Source organism: Talpa europaea (genome assembly GCF_964194135.1).
Source record: "Talpa europaea genome assembly, chromosome: 2".
NCBI classification, from domain to species: domain Eukaryota; kingdom Metazoa; phylum Chordata; class Mammalia; order Eulipotyphla; family Talpidae; genus Talpa; species Talpa europaea.
This window is the reverse complement of record NC_140068.1, coordinates 31,015,373-31,035,902: the sequence shown is the minus strand read 5'-3', so window position 1 is coordinate 31,035,902 and position 20,530 is coordinate 31,015,373. Positions and strand designations below refer to the sequence as shown.

Here is a 20,530-nt window from a genome sequence, read left to right as displayed (position 1 = left end):
TTATACTAGATATATCCAAAATATCTTCATTCTGACAACCTATAATTATCTGGATAACTGTGATTTATATCCTGATAGAACCAGGACATCTATAAAATTTTCTGTTTACCTTCCTGATTTTACCTTTTAGCAGGAAAAGGAAGAAAAGTTTGGAGAGAACATGCACTCACTAAATTAAAGAACCCATAGATTCCCCCATGTTTGTGGCCTTTGGATATTTAGAAAGATTGATGATGCCAATGATGATGATGATAACAAAGACAATGATAACCAGGACAGCAATGTTCATGACCAAGAATGATTCATAAGTTCCTGAGGGTAGGGATCATTTTTGTTTTATCCTTTGGTGTGGTTCAGTATCTAATACCTAGCAGGACATCAGAATTTTTGAATTAAATTTAATTAAATGATAGCTTATGATAATATAAGTATAATCTGCTCAAGAATTCACTAAACACCTTACAATGTTTTCTTTCACTTCATCATAAGCCAGGTAATTTTTTACCCTTGTATCACCAATGGAAAAAAGTGAGTTTTGAGCAAGTTCTTAGCCAAGATCAACTCTAAGAAATGGGGATGTTTTGATTCAACTCTAAGACTGTTTGCTTCAAAGGCTTAAATTCTTTTTTTTTTTTTCCTCTTCAGAGAAGTTTTTTAGCTCCTCTGCCCATGTTTTTTTTTTAAATAAATTTTATTTTTATATTCCCCATACAATTGCAACCCCCTTATTTTGACCCCAATCCCTCCCCTCCCCACGCCCCACCCTCTCATATAGTGTCTCTGGTTCATAGTTGTTTGTTGATTTTGATTTTCACTTTCTTATAGTTATTCATTTTCCTGGTCCCTTATTTAAGTTTTCTAGATTCCTGCTATGAGTGAGACCATCCGGCATTGTTCTTTTTCTTTCTGGCTTATTTCGCTGAGCATGATCCCTTCCAGCGCCATCCATGTTGCTGCAAATTGCATGTGTTTGTCTTTTTTGAATGCTGAGTAATATTCCATGGTGTATATGTACCACATCTTCTTGATCCAGTCATCTATTTTTGGGCATTTGGGCTGTTTCCAAAGCTTAGCTATTGTAAACAGTGCTGCTATAAACATAGGGGTGCAGGTGTTCTTTGGAATTGATGTTTCTGTGTCCTTTGGGTAAATACCTAGGAGTGGAATTGCTGGATCATATGGAAGCTCTATGTTTAGTAGGTCCAGAAATCTCCACACAGCTCTCCATAGTGGTTGGACCAGTTTGCACTCCCACCAACAGTGCAGGAGAGTTCCTTTTTCTCCACATCCTCACCAACATTTGTTGTTGCTAGTTTTTTTAATATGTGTCAAAGGCTTAAATTCTTACCCACTTACCCACTGTTATTATATCCTGTGTGACAATGAGCAACATTCCATCCTGAAATCTGATTTTATGGCAGTTGAGACAATTTTCTTTATTCCATGAAGGCCCTAAGGAAAAAAAAGTGAATGAGGGAAAGTCCAGGAAATTCTATGCAACACAATAATGTACTCATTAGTATAAAAATATTCAGGCTCAAAGGAGTTGATGCTAGAATAAGCTACGGGAAGCAAGTAGAAAAGTATCAACAAATATACTAAATTGTTAAAGAGCATCAAGGCACTCAATATGGCTTCCACATGGACATGGCACCAGATCTTCATTTACCTGTCATATAATGAGTGCTCAAATGAAAAAATAAAATAAATAAAGTGACTGAGCCTGCTACAGATTTTTTTCTTTTTTTCACCCAGTTATATTCTAAGAAGCACTACTTCTTACATTTTGAAATCAGAAAGTGTGAGTCTTCCTACTTTGTTTTATTCAAGAGAGTTTTGACTATTCTGGGATCCTGAAAATTCTGTATGAGTTTTAGAATCAGGCTGTCAGTTTCTTCAAAGAATTCTTCTGGGATTCTCATAGGGATTTCATTAAATCTAAAGACTGATATAAGAAGTGTTTCCATTTTAACAATTTTATGTCTTCCATGAACATAAGATATTTTTTCCAATAACTTAGATCTTCTTTAATTTCTTTCAACAATGTTTTATAACATTGAGAGTCTTTTTAAAACCTTGTGTCTAAGTGTTTTATTCCGTTAATGCTATTGCAGTAGAGTTATTTCATTAATTTCATTTTCAGGTTACTCATAAATATAAAGAAATACAATTCATTTTTGTATATTCATCTTATTGAACTGGATACTTCATTCTAATGGTTTGTTTAAGTCACTCCTTGAGATATTTTATATACAATATCATGTCATTTACAAATATGAACTTTTTTTGTTTCTTCATTTCCAACCTAGATGCCACACTTTTTTCCTTCTCAAGCCTAATTGCTCTGGTTAGACTCCCAGAACAATGTCAAATGAAAGTGGTAAGAATTGGGGGGGAGGGTGGAGCACTACCTCTAAAATAGAATAATATTGCCTCTAACTATAAAAGAGTAGAAATCAGGTAGTGAAAATATGCCTTAAGTCATTATATTTGTTGTTTATTTACTTATTATTGAAGGAACATCACATTGTAACATTATATAAATTGCAGGTATGCATCATTAAAAAATCAGCATCTCTATATTCTACATTAAGTTCACCTCTAAAAGCCCAGTTCTGTCCTTTATCATACAATTGATTTTTTATCTGACTAACTGAACCTCCTCTTCCCTCTGGTAACCATTAAATAGTCTTACAGTCTAAAAATTTATTTTTGTTTTATTCATCCATTAGTTTGGCTTCTCTGTACACCACATGTGAATGAAATCATACAGTGTTTGTCTTTCTCCACCTGATTTATTTCACTAAGCATAATGCCATTTAGAAACGTCCATGTTGTGTAAAAGAGACTTTCATCTTTTTATATAACTGAGTAGAATTCTATTGTGTATATATCATATCTTCCTTATCCAATCATCTGCCATTGGGCAGATTATTTCCAACTCTTAGCTATTGTGAATAATGATGCAATGAACATGGAGGTGTATTTATTGCTTTGAATTGGTAATTTCATACTCTTTGTCCCAACACCCAAAGTAAGATATCTGGATCATATGGAATTTCTATTTTTAATTTTTTGAGGAATATCCATATTGCTTTCCATAATGGTGGCATCAATTTACAATACCCCCCAAAAAAGCTTATCTCTTAAATGATGGTGTTTGAGGGTTTTTGTTGTTATTTGTCTCAGTTGCACTCAGCATATCTACCTCTTCCTTAAAGAAATAGTAAAAATGGAAGAAGGAAAAAAATGTGATGAATAATGAAGTTAAAATGGTAACAATGTACATTTATGGAGTGCTTCCTATATCTCAATCATCCCTAAAAATTAATTTGTAAAGTTCATTCAATCCTCACAGCACTCCTGTGATACAGGTGTTATTATGATGCCAGTTATATAAATAAGAAAATTAAGTCTCGATAAGATTAAATTCCTTGTACCTGGTCATAGCTGTTAAGTAGGAGAGCAAACTTTGAAATCCAGAAACTCTTTCTCTTAATCACCATAATAAACTGGCATTAAGCTCGGTTTCTTCCTTTAAAAGGTTGTATGTGTAGCCTCAAATAGAGAGTGGGATAGGGTATACATGTTTTAACAAAGATCACAAGGAAAAGCCTCAGAGATTTTTGGTTGACAGTCAGCCCAATATAAGTCAACAATGTACTGAAATTTTCAAATAAAGATAATACAGGCTTATGTTGCATTAAAAGATCCCAGAACTTCAAACAATGAAGGTAGATAGAGCTCACTCTACACTTGAAGTATTGTGGTCCATCTGGACACCATGTTTCAGGTGAAATCCTAGGAAATGAAAATGCATTTTAAAAAATGGAGATGTAGAAGACATTTTAGAATCATCATGCAGGCAAAATGATATCCTTGAGCAGAGTAAACTCAGGAGATTAGAAGAGCTAGCTTCAAATATTAAGAAGGCGGTCACCTAGAAAGATGCAAGATTTTCTATGAGTAATTAAAGGAACAGGAGGCAATTTTTTACTCTAAATAAGAAGATTCTGATTATCAAAACCCTTCCAAAATGTCATGAACACGAGCACTCCATCAGTATAAGAATTCAGGGAGATGTCTGATCACCACCTGTCAGAGGTGCTATAAGGAGGATGGCTAAGTGACCTTGAGTAGTTTGTATTTCCCAGAAGCCTGTATGTTCATCTAGCAACTTCAAAATTGACTTGGACAAGGTTTAGCTGTTCCGGAGGCCCAGCTGCATTGTCCTCCAGACATTCTCCTGAATTTGTCCTTGTGTCACTCTAATTTCTTGTTTTGAAGAATGTATACCTGATCCTGACATGTTTCCAGCCATTTTAGTGTCTGCCTCGTGAACCCCTTCTATTGATTTAGTGGCTCTAAGTTCAAGAAACCGAGGTGTAATCTATAGAACCACTGAAGCTAAGGGATCTAAATGAAGCTAAAGCCTCTGATTTCCCTTAAAAAAACAGACCACAGTTATGAATCGAGCCATAAGCTCAGCCATGAGTTATTCAATCAGAGGTAGCTATTTGATTGATAAATCAATTTGCAGGAATATAGTAAATGATTAATGAATCTGTCATATCAACTAGGACACTTGCTAATTGTTTTCAAGGTTCCAATAAATGTACTGGCAATTAATTGCACCTGCTATAATCCACTTCATGCTTGGAACTGATGTGGAAGTTTAGCTTTCATTTTTCAATGGTGAAAAACGTTTTGTCTATTTTGGGACTATCTTCACACCTGCCTGATAGAGGAAAATAATGTTTGTGTTAGGCAAAGTCCTGCTTATTAATGGCTATAAATGTAAAGCCCTTGCAGCCCTCCCTACAAGGGAAGGCGAGACAAAGTTTTGCCAGAAGCCCCGAGAAGAAAATAGTATACTTACAAATCTAATTTTCATTGGAGTATAGTATATTGTAGTATGTTGTGGTTTCCTGACGCAGGCCTTGATAGCACAAAAGCAATTTCTGGCAGATTGGAAGGATTATTCCCTTCTGGGTTTCCAGCATCTGACAGGAGATCAGAGTAGAGGTCCTATTCTCAGGGGACCGGCAGCTTCATGAAGCAGATGGGACCTGACAGGCTATTTCCAAGAAACGGAGGCTCTGAAGCAGGAAGCAGGTATGCCTGACTGAGTAATGGGAGGCTCCCCATTTTAACAGGAGAGACAGAGTCCAGGCATGGCAAGCAGCATTTATTCATGTCAGAGGAACATAGCCAGCAGGCCCAGGAACCAGGAGAAGAAAGAAGGATTCAGAATTCATTAAGCAACTAAACTCTATCACTGGCATTCACTTCCTGAAAAATGCAGTGGAAAAGCAGAATTCATTTGATTATATTTTGATTATATCTGTGACTCTTTATCCTTGGAGCCCTCGAGAGGACAGACACTTTCCATTTTCTCTTCTAGCCAGATCACACTTGCTATTTTCCCCTATTTATACCTCCTAAGAGTGAGAATCAACTGCAGAGCCTCCTTCCACACTACAAGTCAAGGTGTGATAATGTTTGAGGGGTGGGGGAAGGGGTCGCATGGCCTGCCATGCCAAACATGAGGAAGGAAGTGGGGCAGGAGGTGAAAGGTGGAAGGACCACTGCACACCTCTTTGTCCTTCTGCCCTGCTATTTTCATGTCTCCTTTTCTTCTCCCAAAACTGTTCTCCTAGGACTGGAGGGTCAGCCTTGAGATCTGAACGCCTTCTTTTGCTATGAGCCCCTACCACCAACTAGCACTCTGTAGGCAGATCTAGAAAGAATCCAAGAGGAAGCGAGGGCCTGATCTTGACTGTGCATCTTGTGAAATCAGGCTGTTTGGAAACCAATGGCTAATCCCACTCAAGGTAGCCAGTAGCATGAGCAGGTAAGAGTCATTGAGGGGCACCCATGGAGAGAAGCAGGTCACAGCGTGTATTCTGGTGACCTTGCAGTCTCTAACTCATTCCCCTCATCTCTGCCCCTGTCACTGCTTCCACCAAATGTCATAACACTGCCATCTGGTTTCCTTTCATCTCACTTTTGCCTTCCACATCTTTCCTTTTCCTTACCAATAAACAGGATCCAAAGATGAAAGGTCACATCTAGATTTTGGCTAAAGTAATTACTGTAGTGCTGTTTATTTGGCTGGGATTAAGGAAATGTGGTTGTTGGAGGAAGTGTGCCCTGAATAATTTCATGATGCACCTCTCCCCCCACACTGACATAGTGAGAACAATGTTTACAAGCAAGACCCCTCTTTTAGAATATTCCTTCATGCTTTCCTATCAGCTTGCAAAGTTTCTTTTTTGCCCCTCTTTTTATGTCAATGGGCTCTGGCACCAGAAATTAGAGGTATTTTGCAAATAAGAGAAAGGAAGAGGGGTGTGGGAGAGGAGAGAGAGAGAAAGAAAGAGAAATAAGATCCTGTATAATTAAGATTTCATCTTGCTTTTACTTTGTAATCAGGGTTCAAATTGGTTCAGATCTAATATTCAGATAATGGGCATTCTCTGCTTGCTGCCCATATTAATATACCCACCAGATATAGGAATTGCAGGGTAGTTTTCACCTTAGGCGCCTTATGTTCCTAAACAATCATTTCTAAAATCTCTATAGCAGCAAACAGTGAAGCTGGGGAAAGCTTTGTGAATGAGATAAGTGGGAGACACCTGGGTCCAAGATGTGGCATCTGGAGAACTGAAAATTGCCAGTCTGAGAAGCGCCATTATGATCTTAATGACATGGATCCTGAAGACACATGCTTTTGAGCCCACCCCCCCCATCCCCCAACTAAACACAGCAGCATAGTGTTAAAACATGAGTTTTATTATCCCAGTCCACACTTTAAAAGGCTGAAATGGGTCTCCCTGATACTTAAATTCAAGTTGCATATAGTCTCCATCCCCTTCATCATCTGGCCTGTTACCTCTCTGACCACTTTTCCTTGAACTTCCCAAGAATATGCCAGTCTTATAGCTGAGCCCCTGCTCTTCCCTCTGCCTAGAACTCTCTTCCCCTGATTATGCCACGTGGCTTCCCCTCCCACCTTTTGCCTACCTTTTTCTTCATAACACTTGTGCCACCTAATATACTCTATATTTTGCTAATTTGTCTTGTTTATAATTTTCTTTCCTGCTAGGGGATAAATATCACGTGGACAGAAAGTTTGGTATATTGTTCTCTGCTGTATTCCCAGCACTTAGAATACTACCTGGCACATGGCAGACCTTCCATAAAAATGTGATGAATGAATGAACAATGCTATCCTGTAACTGTACATGCATCTATCTAAACCAGAGTTGTCTTATAAAATTATAGTGCAAGATAACGTCCTAATTAAAACAAAAGCTCCAGATCCATTGTTAAACATCAAAATTTAAATCCTGACATCACTTTCTCATTCTTAATAAAAGGTGCTCTTGTTCAGCTAAAATAAGATAAAATCTTTCAATTTTCTAATTTGGGGGATAGATTATGTAAATTTATTTTATAAATTGTGGCATTAGTAAATGTTTATTGTTCTTTGCTATCACTTTGTATAACAATACACTTTCTAGTGACTAGTCTGTTGTCGATACTCAAATATATATATAAAATAAAAAAATGAATTACACAGTAAATACTTAAACTAATTTAAAATTCTTCTTTTGACTATGCATTGGAGCAAAGAAAGTTTGTTCAATAAATGGTGCTGGGAAAACTGGGTCGCTACATGCAAAAGAATGAAGCTTGACCACTACCTCACACCATACACAAAAATCAACTCAAAATGGATTAAAGAACTAGACATAAGACCTGAAACCATAAAATACATAGAAGGAAATATAGGTGAAACACTACGTGATATTCACATCAAAGACAACTTTACAGACACATCACCCAAAGCAGTGATAGTGAAGGCAAAGATAAACAACTGGGACTACATCAAATTAAAGAGCTTCTGCACAACAAAAGAGACAATAACAAAAACAAAGAGAAACCCCACCAACTGGGAGAACATTTTTGTACCCAACACTAATGATAAAGGACTGATCACAAAAATCTGCAAAGAGCTGATGAGACTCAGCAACAACAAAGAAAATAACCCAGTCAAAAAATGGGCAGAAGAGCTAAAAAGAAACTTCTCTGAAGAGGAAAAGCAAATGGCCAACAGGCATATGAAAAAATGTTCAACATCACTTGTAGTCAGGGAAATGCAAATCAAAACTACCATGTGATACCATCTTACACCAGTGAGAATGGCACATATCAAAAAAACTAGCAACAACAAATGTTGGCGAGGGTGTGGAGAAAAAGGAACTCTTCTGCACTGCTCGTGGGAGTACAAACTGGTCCAACCACTATGGAGAGCTGTGTGGAGATTTCTGGACCTACTAAACATAGAGCTTCCATATGATCCAGCAATTCCACTCCTAGGTATTTACCCAAAGGACACAGAAACATCAATTCCAAAGAACACCTGCACCCCTATGTTTATAGCAGCACTGTTTACAATAGCTAAGCTTTGGAAACAGCCCAAATGCCCAAAAATAGATGACTGGATCAAGAAGATGTGGTACATATATACCATGGAATATTACTCAGCATTCAAAAAAGATAAACACATGCAATTTGCAGCAACATGGATGGCGCTGGAAGGGATCATGCTCAGCGAAATAAGCCAGAAAGAAAAAGAACAATACCGGATGGTCTCACTCATAGCAGGAATCTAGAAAACTTAAATAAGGGACCAGGAAAATGAATAACTATAAGAAAGTGAAAATCAAAATCAACAAAAAACTATGAACCAGAGACACTTTTTGGGGGGTGGGGGGCGGGAGGGGAGGGATTGGGTCAAAATGGAGGGGTTGCAATTGTATGGGGAATATAAAAATAAAATTTATTATTTAAAAAAATTTAAAAAAATAAATAAAATTCTTCTTTTGGAGAACTCACATATTACAATTTTTGGATCCAATGGTCATATTTATTTGCTTTGACTTAAATAAATTTTGACATATCTCAAAAATAAACTTTCTCCCCAGTAGATTAGTTGATTTCACATATCTAAGGGAAAGTATCAAAAATTTAAAAAAAAAAAAATTCTGGCTTGACAAAAACTATCACTGTCATAATAAGTATTTAATCACTAGGTCTATATTTAGAGCATATATAGACCCTCCTTTGGTAATTACTTCGAAAGGAATAGCACTAATTCAGCCACATTGTATTAAAAAGTGCATCTCTCTCACCATAATGTCTGGAACCCACCATTTGAAGGCATATTTCTAAAAGTTAATTGTGTTTTCTAAGGAATCATAAGCTTGGGAGTTTAGACACTTAGGTTCTAGCCTTTGGTGGGGTGCTCTGCCTGGTCCCCTGGAGGAGATCAACCTAGGATTATTATTATTATTTTTTTTTTTTTTGGTAAACAAGAGAGTAAGGGGAGGAGGATGAATACTAATTTTTTTCCAGAATTCTGGTACAGGTGAGATTCCAAAGCACATTCACAAATAACTTGTGATTTACACGGTTTCATCCCTGAAGTCCCATCTATTTAATATTGTAAAATGAACAAATAACATGAGATCAGTATGACACTCAATAGTTAAATTGTCTTTTTTAATATTGATATATAATTCACACAATGTAAGATTCATCCATTAAACGGCTACCATTGATGATTTTTAGTATAATTACAATTCTACAATTATCACAACCACCTAAATTTAGGACATTTTTATCACTCTATAAAGAAGCCTGGTGCCCACTGGCAATCACTCCTCATATCTGCCTTGCCCAGCCTCTGGGATCCCTAAGTCTACTTTGTATCGCTGTAGGTTTGCTTATTTGGACATTTTATGTGTTATCATTTGATATGATTTCTTTTGTGACTGAATTATTTAGCATAATATTTTCAAGGTTCATCCATGTTGTCATGTGCATCAATACTTCATTCATTTTTGTTCCTAAACCTGTACTAAGTGCCACAATTTGTTTATCTATTCATCAGTTGCTAGACATTTGGATGTTCCCCTTTTGTCTACAATGAATAATAAAACATTTATGCACATCTTTTTTATAATTGTCTACACATACACACACACACACGCACACATTGCAAGGAAATTCATAAACTTTGCAACTACCACTCAAGCCCCAGCTTCACTTCACTTGCTGTGTAAGTTTGCACATGCATTTAACTTCTCTGAGCTTTTCTGTTTTCTCTGCAACATGTCTTGGTACAAAGTCATTGGTCAAAAGTGATTTATGCAGAAAACTCAAAAGAGCTTTCAAATATTTATCCTCTGTCTTTCTACATAGCTGCCTTACAACAGTGGCTAGTTGGGAAGCGCTATTCTCTGAGTCAATTTAAATAATCAAAACTTTGCAGGTAAAATTTGAATAATAAAATATAGGAAGCTATAATTCATAACATTCATTGACATAATTTTTTTCAAATTAGCATGTTATTTTTGACACATGAAAGTGACTGGCTAGTAAAGAAGATGTAAATAATAATATGAATTTAAATGCAGCATTTGCTAATTTATGACTGCAGAAGAAAAAAGGAAAAATGGTGGTGTGTTTTATCTATCATTAGTCAAATAGATGATTTTTAGTAACATTCTTTGGATACATTGCTAATTTCCATTTTGTATAAAAATCAATTTTTATATAACATCCCATTCCATAAAAGTGGGATTTATCGTATTCAAGTGCTACAATACTTCAAACTATAATTGGACAATATAAGGGAGTATTTCCCTTTTTTTCTGATTATGGTACATTAAGTCTCCTGAAGGGAAAAATGTTTAGCAATATGTTACTTATCACTATGTGACTTTATTAGAATCTAACTTAGAAATGTCTTTAGCTATCAGCAATGACATCTTCCAGAATTACTCCTACCAGGAAGTCATTAGCAAATTCTGTACCCTTAGAGATAGTCTGTGGACAAATAGTTTTCTTTATTTATGGTTTGCTATACTAGGGTAAAATCAGCTCAAGAGGACTTTTATTACTTTTCCAAGGACATCATCACTTTTTTCCAACCTTTGTACCCTAAACAATTAACTTTCTTTTCCTAAAACTAAACCTCGTAGTTGACTCATAAGCCATGTATTTCTGTTCATTAAACCTACCCTGCTAATCAAGAGATGTAAGGAAACTTGTGTGCATAGGCATAGGGTTAATAATGGAACTTATTTCTGCTAGTTCATATTGTAATGGAATTTTTCCCCTATGGTTCATTCATCACTTTAAAAAATTAAGCCAATTTAGAAATATAATTTGAATGTATAATTGAATTTGTCAGTTGATCTTAGCCTTTACAAGTTAATCAAATAACAGAGACTTAAAGAAGTTTCTCACACATGCTCCAGTTTATGGGCAGCCAATCATCCTCTAAAGAGAATGTCAGGTTCTTCCAGGATTTTTTGTTGATTAGATCCTCGTTCTTTCTTTCAAGGACTGAAGTATTTTTCCCTAGCAATCAAGATTCATGGTATCAGTCAAACTGAAAGGGGAAAAATGGCATAATTTTAGCTAAAATATTAGAAATGACAAATAAGTGAAATATGTTAACTGGAGTGGAAAAGAAATGTGTAATTAAGCAGCCCGAGGACCATATGTCAGATTGTTCTATAGTTATAGATGGGAAGAGAGTTAAAACTTTTGCAAAGACCAATAGAGCTGTCACAAAATTTTAGTCCATTTTATGATTCACTGGACTCATTGAAGACATCTCACCTCAACCAATAACTGACAAGTTAATTTTTTATATTAAGTGTAGGGGGAGATCAATTCATTGTAAGCTGTAGGAAATTAGTGGAACAAATTATAATGGAGAAAAAAGGCGTATGTGTGCCTTAAATGATTTAAATATAAAGAAAGGAATTATTTGGAAATTTGAAATAGATGAATTGCCACCTTTCAACTACTCTTCAGCCCTATGCCAAGCATATTTTGAAAATGTTAGTGAAAATAGGTGCCACAATTAAAGTAAATAGCAACTATTTCATGATACTTCAATGGTGCTCTAAATATAGAGCCCTCTTCAGATTTTCTCTGTTGGACATTTGCATTGCAAATTGGCTATTGTAATCCTGCATTGTGCTAGAAGCACCTCAGCATCTGTGACCTCACCTCGCCAAAAAACCCAGAGAAGCCCAGGAAGTAAGTTGTTTCACTTAGAGAAAAAAGTGACAGGATCTACAAACTTCAACATGAGAATATTTCTAAACTCTAACGTAACATAATTGAATCTAGCTCCCAAGACTGGAAGTTGTGTTCTTTATACTCCACAATATAATTGGATTGGGGGCCTCCCTGGTGGCGCAAGGGGTTAAGATGCAAACTATGAAGTTATCCCCAGCCACTGCAGGGTGAGTTAGATCCCCAGCTGGCCAGGGAGCTACCTACATGGGGCAGCAAATCTCTCCTGACTCACCCTCTGCTCCTCTCAGCAGTGTATTTCAGTCAATCTGCCTGTTCTGTTCCCTACTCTGTCTCTGGTGAATCCTCTCACCCCCACACACCTCTGGCCTATACCCCAGTTCTTATATGCATAAATAAATAAATCTTTAAAATATATATAATAAGATTGCCAAAACTATGATGTTCAGAAATATTAGTTGCCATTTTAGTCATAGAGTCAGTATAATTAACACATCTCATGCCCTACAGTTGGTATTTTGGGAACTGATGATAGTAAAACATTCAGTGTGACATTGTTTGCACGACTCCATCAGTTAAGTAGAAAGGACTTATAACCGTGATATCTACCCACTTTTATTTATGTCTTAGAAATATGGACATTTCACCAAAGTCATTCTCTGATGCCATGTATTCATGGAAGAATTAAGGATATTAAATATGTACTAGGTGTCATGATTTGATTGTAAATACAAATATATTTCGCATATCTTTATATCCTTTGCATTATTATTTCTCTCTTGATGAAGTCCTTTTCTTCAATTTACAGTCTTTTTCAAGTCCCTTCCATTGTAAAATGAAATTTCTTATCTTTTTTCCTTCATGGTTTCCCATTCCTACTTTCCCTTCACATCCAAAATAGCTTGAAATTTACCATATTAACCAGTTACCAAATGTAACAAGTTAGTTACATTTCATACCTTTGTGCAACCAATCTGCAAAATTCTTTACATATGTGAAACTGAAACTCTATAACCATTAAAAGATAAATTCACTTCCATTGTCACTCTGCCTCCAGCAAACACCATTCAACTTCCTGTTTCTATGCATTTTACCACTCAAGGTACCTCATTATAAGAGGAATCATAGTTTTTTGTCTATTTGTATGGCCTGTTTCAATTTGTATAATGACTTCAAGGTTCATCCAATTTGTGGCATATGTCATAATTTCCTTTCAAGACTGAATAATATTCCATTGTTTGAATATAACATAGTTTACTTATCCATTCAAATTATGGGATTTCTTATCCATTCATATTATGGGATTTCTTCCCTTTTTTGGCTATTGTGAATAATGCTGCTATGAAGATAGGTATACAGATGTCTCTTTAAGGCTCTGCTTTCAATTCTTTTCAGTATATACCCCAAGGTGGAATTGCTATTTCATAAGGTAATTCTATTTTTTTTAAGTTTTAAGGGAACCACCATACTGTTCTCTATTCCATTTTACATTCTCACCAACAGTGCACAAAGATTCTAATCGCACCACTTTCACATGAGCACATGCTATTTTCTATTTTGTTATTTATTCTTTTCTTCAATTTCTATTAATATATAATTGGCAAACAAGTCTTTATGAGTTTAAAGTATGCAGCATAATTACTATACATTGTATAAAAATAATGATTATTTTACAAAATGAAAATGATTAGCACATTAGATTTAGTTAACATCCATCACCTCCTATGGTTACAGAAAAATGTGTGTGTGTGCGTGTGTGTGTGTGTGTGTGTGTGTGTGTGTGTGTGTAGAAATTTTAGGATCTACTATATTACCAACTTTTAAGCATACCATAAGGCATTGTTAACTGGGAGCATCTTGCTGTTTGTTACATCCCTAGAATTTATCTTCTACCTGTAAATGTGTACTTTTTCATTATATTGCCCCACTTGTCCCAAAGCCCACTCATTGCCTCTGGCAAACACCACTATTTTTGGTCTTTTTAAAAAATTTTTTTACTTTATTTTTTTAAATATTTTATTTTATAAAATTCCTACGTCATTTTTCATCTTTACACAAAGTATGCATTTTCATTTTGGTTATATTCCCCATACAATTACACCCCCCTTTATTTTGACTCTAGTCCTTCCCTCCCTGCCTCTTCCTGCCCCCCGCCCCGTGTGTCTCTGGTTTATAGTTGCTTGTTGATTTTGATTTTTACTTTGTATTGACTAGTCTTTTTCCTGGTCTCTTATTTAGGTTTCCTAAATTCCTGCTATGAGTGAGACCATCCGGTATTTTTCTTTTTCTTTCTGACTTACTTTGCTGAGCATGATCCCTTCTAGCTCCATCCATGTTGCTGCAAACTGCATGTGTTTATCTTTTTTGATTGCTAAGTAATGTTCCATGGTGTATATGTACCACATCTTCTTGATCCAGTCATCTATTTTTGGGCATTTGGGTTGTTTCCATAGCTTAGCTATTATAAATAGTGCTGCCATAAACATAGGCATGCAGATGCCCTTTGGAATTAATGTTTCTGTGTCATTTAAACCCACCCTGATGGATATGAATCATCAGCTCAATTTTTAGCTACTATTTGAGACAGTCTTTCAAAATATGGTTGTCAAATGACATATGTTAGAATCACTTCATTAGCATATTGGAAACATCTAGATTCCTGAATCATATCTTTGTGAATGGATATAAGCAATATTTTAACAAGTTCTTCAAATGATCCTTTTGAGGACTTTTTTTTAAGATTTATTTTATTTATTTATTTATTTATTTATATGCAATAGCTGGGGTACAGGCCAGAGGCGCAGGAGGGTGAGAGGGTTCACCAGAGACGGAGAGGGGAGCAGAACAGGGAGACAACCCAAATACACTGCTGAGGGGAGCAGTGAGCGAGACAGGAGAAGTCTGCTGCACCATGTGGGTAGCTCCCTGGCCTGCAGGGGATCGAACTTGTGCTGCAGAGGATGTGGACAGCTTCACAGTGCTGTGCTCAACCGCTGCACCACCAAGGAGGCCTCTGAGGACTTTTGATATACAACTCACCTTATTAAATAGGTGTGATGTGAAAATACCTCAAAATAAGGGGAAAAAACACCAATCACCCCTACAGAGAGTATATAAATAGAATACTTACTATAAAAACTCTCACTTTTTATCTGGACAAATAAATTGAGAATACATGGAAATAACTGACAATTTGTTACCTATAGATGTAGAATTTTGAAAACACATTAATAAGGTGTTTAACTGTGACACTTTACAATTTGTTACAGAATATTAATGTTATCATCTCTGAATATTAATGTTATCATCTCTGAACATTATAAATCCTTTCATTGTGTTTATTTGGGAGGGATATATATGCAATACTCAACTCACATAATGATCTCTGACTTACTACTACACTGGCAAATATTTTCATGTTATACATTTCCTTTTTTCTTTCGAATAATAAAAGATAAAAGTCAGAGTTGACATTACATTTTTTAATGATCATTTGAGTCCTTCACACTGATTACTGTGCTAAACACTATTTTCTACAAACAGAGTAGACAATACCTTAGACCTTAGCAATTTGTGAACATGCTTGTTTATTATGAGAAGACCATAGGGGACAAAATGAAATTTGTGTCCTAAATGACAGTGACTTAGAACATGGGTTGAACAGGAGTAAAATCAGTTTTCACTGTAAGTGAAGAACAAGTTAAAAGTTGCTTTATGTCAAGATTTGAATTAAGAAGCTTTAGTTTATGCCAAAGATTTTTTTTTAATTTAAATTACTTGCACCGATTTTGCATCAGCAAAATTACATTTTAAAAATCATGTATAAGCAGACCCTTTACTTCCGAAATACTGGGCAGCTTTCCAATTCTAATCTTCAAATTTATTGTGTTTCTATAGTTCTGTGCTGGTACTTTTGTGCTGCTGAAACCCTGTCTGCTTTCAGCAATTAATAAAAATGTTATGGGTTTTGATTTGCATCACTGCTGCATATGAAATAAATTACTTTTCATTTGAAGGTTTAAAGCAGAATAAAACTCTTTGTGATAAAGTTTCATACTGTTCAGCTATGAGTCGCTGAACCATGGAATCCAATGAGCCAACTCCAAGGCAGCAAGGAAGAGTGGCTGCCTTTTGTTCCAGTTTATATCATTCCAGCTAAACAGTCTGCTATTGTAGGAGGTTTTAAATACTAAGCCCCTATGTGGCTTTTAGAAATTGATGAATAATTTTCTGACCAAAAGCAACTACTGAGCTACACCAGAGCACAGCATGGAATGGCTTCCCAACTTACCCATCGTGGCTTAACAATTGCAGTTGCCTATTCAGTGCAGAGAAATTTGCTCTCAAAGGTATTTAAATAACAGATATTTTAAGTTATTTTATCTTTGCTAGACTATATTTCACATTTATAGTGAATGCCTCAACCCAAGAGTAAAATCAAAGTTATTTCTCCTCTGCTGATTATTCTGTGAATCCCTGCCTTTCTACATTGCTTCCTTCTTTTGTTCTAGTTCAGTTCACTGCAGTACAGATCACACAGGTAGTGTACTCAACTACTTTTTATTATAGCATAAAATATATAATATAAGTATGCCTATCATTGAATGTATATATATGTCTGCATAGAGGTGATTTTATAGATAGATACAAAATTATAATTGCAATATGTTATAAAATAGTAAATAATATAAAAATAATGCATGAGGATTATGTTTTTTTATATGTCTGTCACTCTCATGTTTAGCACAGTTTGTGCTTATAATAAAAAATCAAACTCTAAAAGCATGAATGAAGCAAGCAGAGTTTGCAGGGTTAGTTTTGTCAAGGTTTAAATACTCCCCTTTGATTTGTAAGTCCTTCAAATGAGCTTGAGCTTGGTATTCTTGTTCTTTTGGATCATCTACCTCAAATTTCTCCAGCCCCAGATTGAGTTATTCCCTTTTAGTGACCGTTTTATTCTGTTAGGTGGAGGAATGTCTTATAAAATAGCACTGATTATTGACACAAAATCTCTCTCACAATTTTGCTGCAATTTACTGGTAGTCTGCTAAGAATTCTGTCTTTACCATTTTTTTCCTATAGTTTTTTACTCTGATCCAATGCCAGTACCTGCATTTTTTTGCAAATGCAGGGCCATCATGCTAGCTAGATATTTTGCATTACCCAGAGTATGCATTGATCCCACTAACTCACCAGTGTCTCTCTTAGGTCACAGTCTGGGTACTGATAAAGTGGCTTTGGCTTTTGGTTACTATGTTTCAGAACTTTGTCTTATCGGTTTCATCATGCTAGAAAGTTTCCGTATTCTTTTCTTTTGAGTATCTTTTTAAAGAAGGGATTTTAAAGAATGAAAGATATGAAGATATTTTTCTATTTTCCTCTGGCTATCATATTGTTATGTTGTTTCCCTTTATTACCTATACCTTGCTATTATATTTTCTTTATAGTAAGAGTAGTCAAAGGGTACAATGGAGTTAAATTTTTGGAAGTTTAATCAGTCATTTGAACTCCAGAACACTAATATAATAAAAACTAACATGAGCATAGGAAATTCATTTTTTATTGTGTTAATCTTTATTGTGATACCATTGATTTACTACACTGTACATTATTTAGATATATAGGTTCATAGCTCTTTAGACATTTATTACTACACCACACCAAACACCAAGCACCCATAATTCTTTACCACAGCACCATCCCTTACCCTCCCACTCTGGTAACCTCAATTTTACAGACAGATTTCTAGACATCTTTTGGTTTCGTTTTGTCTGTTCCTTTAAGTCTCTATATTCCACATGTGAGTGAAATCATGCAGTATTTGTCTTTCTTGTTCTGATTTACTTCAGTTAGCATAATCCCCTCAGGTACTATCCAAGTTATTGCAAATGGCAAGATTTCATTTTGCATGTTGTAGTGTCTTTGGATATTGTATATCCATCACTTCATCTCCTGAGAGTTGATGTACAGAAAGAATATTTTTAAAAACTTGAGAAAAAAACATTGTTTAAAATGAACAATGATGTAAAATACATATAAATAAATTTAAAAAATTATTTTTTCCTGAAATTACAATACAAAGTTAGCAACTAAAACAAAAAGAATGGTAAATTAAAGAAATCATATGAACGGATTAGTATAGATTAAGAAACTAATAATACAAGTTGAATCCCTTCCAAACATCTGTTTTGGAAATATATGACTATGACTCCTGAAGCTACTATGATTACAATAATAAATTTGGTATTACAAAACAGGTCACATAATGTATTTCATTAAGCCAAACACAATTCATATTTAGATGATATCTTTATAAGTAGATGATATAAATAGATGATTATTTATATGTCTATTCTTCTATGTTTATTCAATCTTTGGATATAATTTAGAATGCTGTAAAATTAAAGGTACTGATGCTATTCAACTTGGAAAATAACCCAACATCTGATTAACTGAACTGTAAGGATTTTGTCAACCTTCAAAATGAGTATTCTGTTTCTATTTAGCATAACTACTATTTGAGAAGTTGAAATAGCTTCTACTCACCTATAAGAATAGCAAAAATTTTTAAAATCATCAATATCAAATGGTGTTATGAATGTTCGAATACAGGAGATCTTTTTCATTGCTGGTGAGAATGCGAACTGGTTCAGCCACTTTGTAGGCAATTGCATACAAAGCTTAACATAATCTTTCCATATCATCCAGCAATCATTCTACTAGGTATTTGCCCAAATATTTTGAAAACTTGCAAGCATTTGTGTATACCTGTTGTTTACATTACAAACTTGCAGGATGATTTTTCCAGAATTGCCAATATTTGAAAGCAAAGGATGTATTTTTTCAATAGGGAGTTAAAAAGCAAACTGTGGTATATCCATACAATGAAATATTATTAAATAGTAAATGAAAATGAACCACAAAAAGACATGAATGAGTTTTAAATAGATACACTAAGTGAAAGGAGCCAGTTAGAAAGATTAAATATTGTGTGATTCCAATTATATTACATTCTGGAAAAGGCAAATATATAGCAACAGGAAAAAAAAATAAGTGATTTCCAGGAGAAAAGGACAAGGGAGCTGTGGAGGTAAGATTGAAGAGGTAAAAAACAGGATTTCTAAGAGTAGTAGAACTATTTTTATTATATTATGTGGTGGATTCGTGACAGGTTTGTCAAAATCCATTGAACTTTACGGCATAAAACTGAATATGAACATTATGAAAACAAAAACTTGGCGGTTCAAAGATCCCAGAAAGGAATGCAGACTATGAATAGAGAATCTTACTCTATTACAAATGTACGAAAAAGTTTCATTGAAGGGAATGGGGGAAAGGTGTTGACCTTAGTAAATTTGTAACGGACCTTCAAGACTAAAAATAAAATAAACTGCACACAAGCACTGCTCTCGAACTGATAGTTTCCCAGGAGGCACAAGTTAATAATTGTGATACTGATACACATATATATGAAAACTGAATAATTCAGTAATTGGAGCCAGATTTTTCACTATTGTAATGGGAGATTGCAGATAAGCAAAGAAAGAAGGTTATCATCCTTGTGATAATGGATTAGAGTTGGAGATATCAGTATGAACTAATATTTAGTTTAATAAAGATACATATTGTTGCATACAGAAGTATATATAGTTACACATCTACACACATGCATTTATACACCTTTTGTTTATACATATTTAATTTCATTTGTGCATATACATATTTATTTCTACCTCTGTAAGCTGAAAAGAACAAAAGCAATGACTCAATTGAAATTGCCCAGATACTGACTTCTAGTACCATTATCCAATAAGAAGGACTAGAACACCTTGGAAAAAGCAGCTGATTCTATGACTGGGACAGAAGACTGGGAATCTTCTAATAGCAGAAAAAAATGAAATATTTTTTTTTCTAAGTCCAAATGCTGGCTCTGTTTATGGGTCCAGCTGTCATAACAAAATAACAATATGATTTATACACAAATTTATTTTCTCTCAGAATTGGATGCTAGAATTCTGATATCAGGGTGCCAGCATGGTCAGGGTCTGGCAAGAATGACAATTTTTTCCTTTACTTTCAGATGACTGCTTTCTTGCTATTTGCTCACATGGCCTTTTGCTTACAGCATGTACACAAAGAGAGGAAGAGCTTACTCTCTTGTGCCTCTTCTTGCAAGGACTCTAATACCAGCTGATTTCTACTTTCATGGCTTCATCTAACCCTAACTACCTCCCAAAAGACCCATCTCCAAATAACATCACATTGGGGGTTAGGACTGCAGTATCTAGCCTCAAAGGGAGGAGAAACACATATATTCACTCCAAAGCAGTAATGTTGGATTATAGTCCACTTTTACCATATACATTCAGTAAGTCAATTATATCCCAAATATCTATCTCTTGGA

The 20,530-nt window shown here is 35.1% G+C and overlaps 1 protein-coding gene across 3 annotated transcripts in view; it reads left to right on the top strand.

Annotated features, from left to right (window-relative positions):
• Positions 1–20,530, top strand: part of NKAIN2 (sodium/potassium transporting ATPase interacting 2) — a gene marked incomplete at both ends in the record, with an annotated part of 907,688 nt that overhangs the window by 786,054 nt on the left and 101,104 nt on the right. The gene's annotated exons all lie outside the window — the stretch shown is intronic.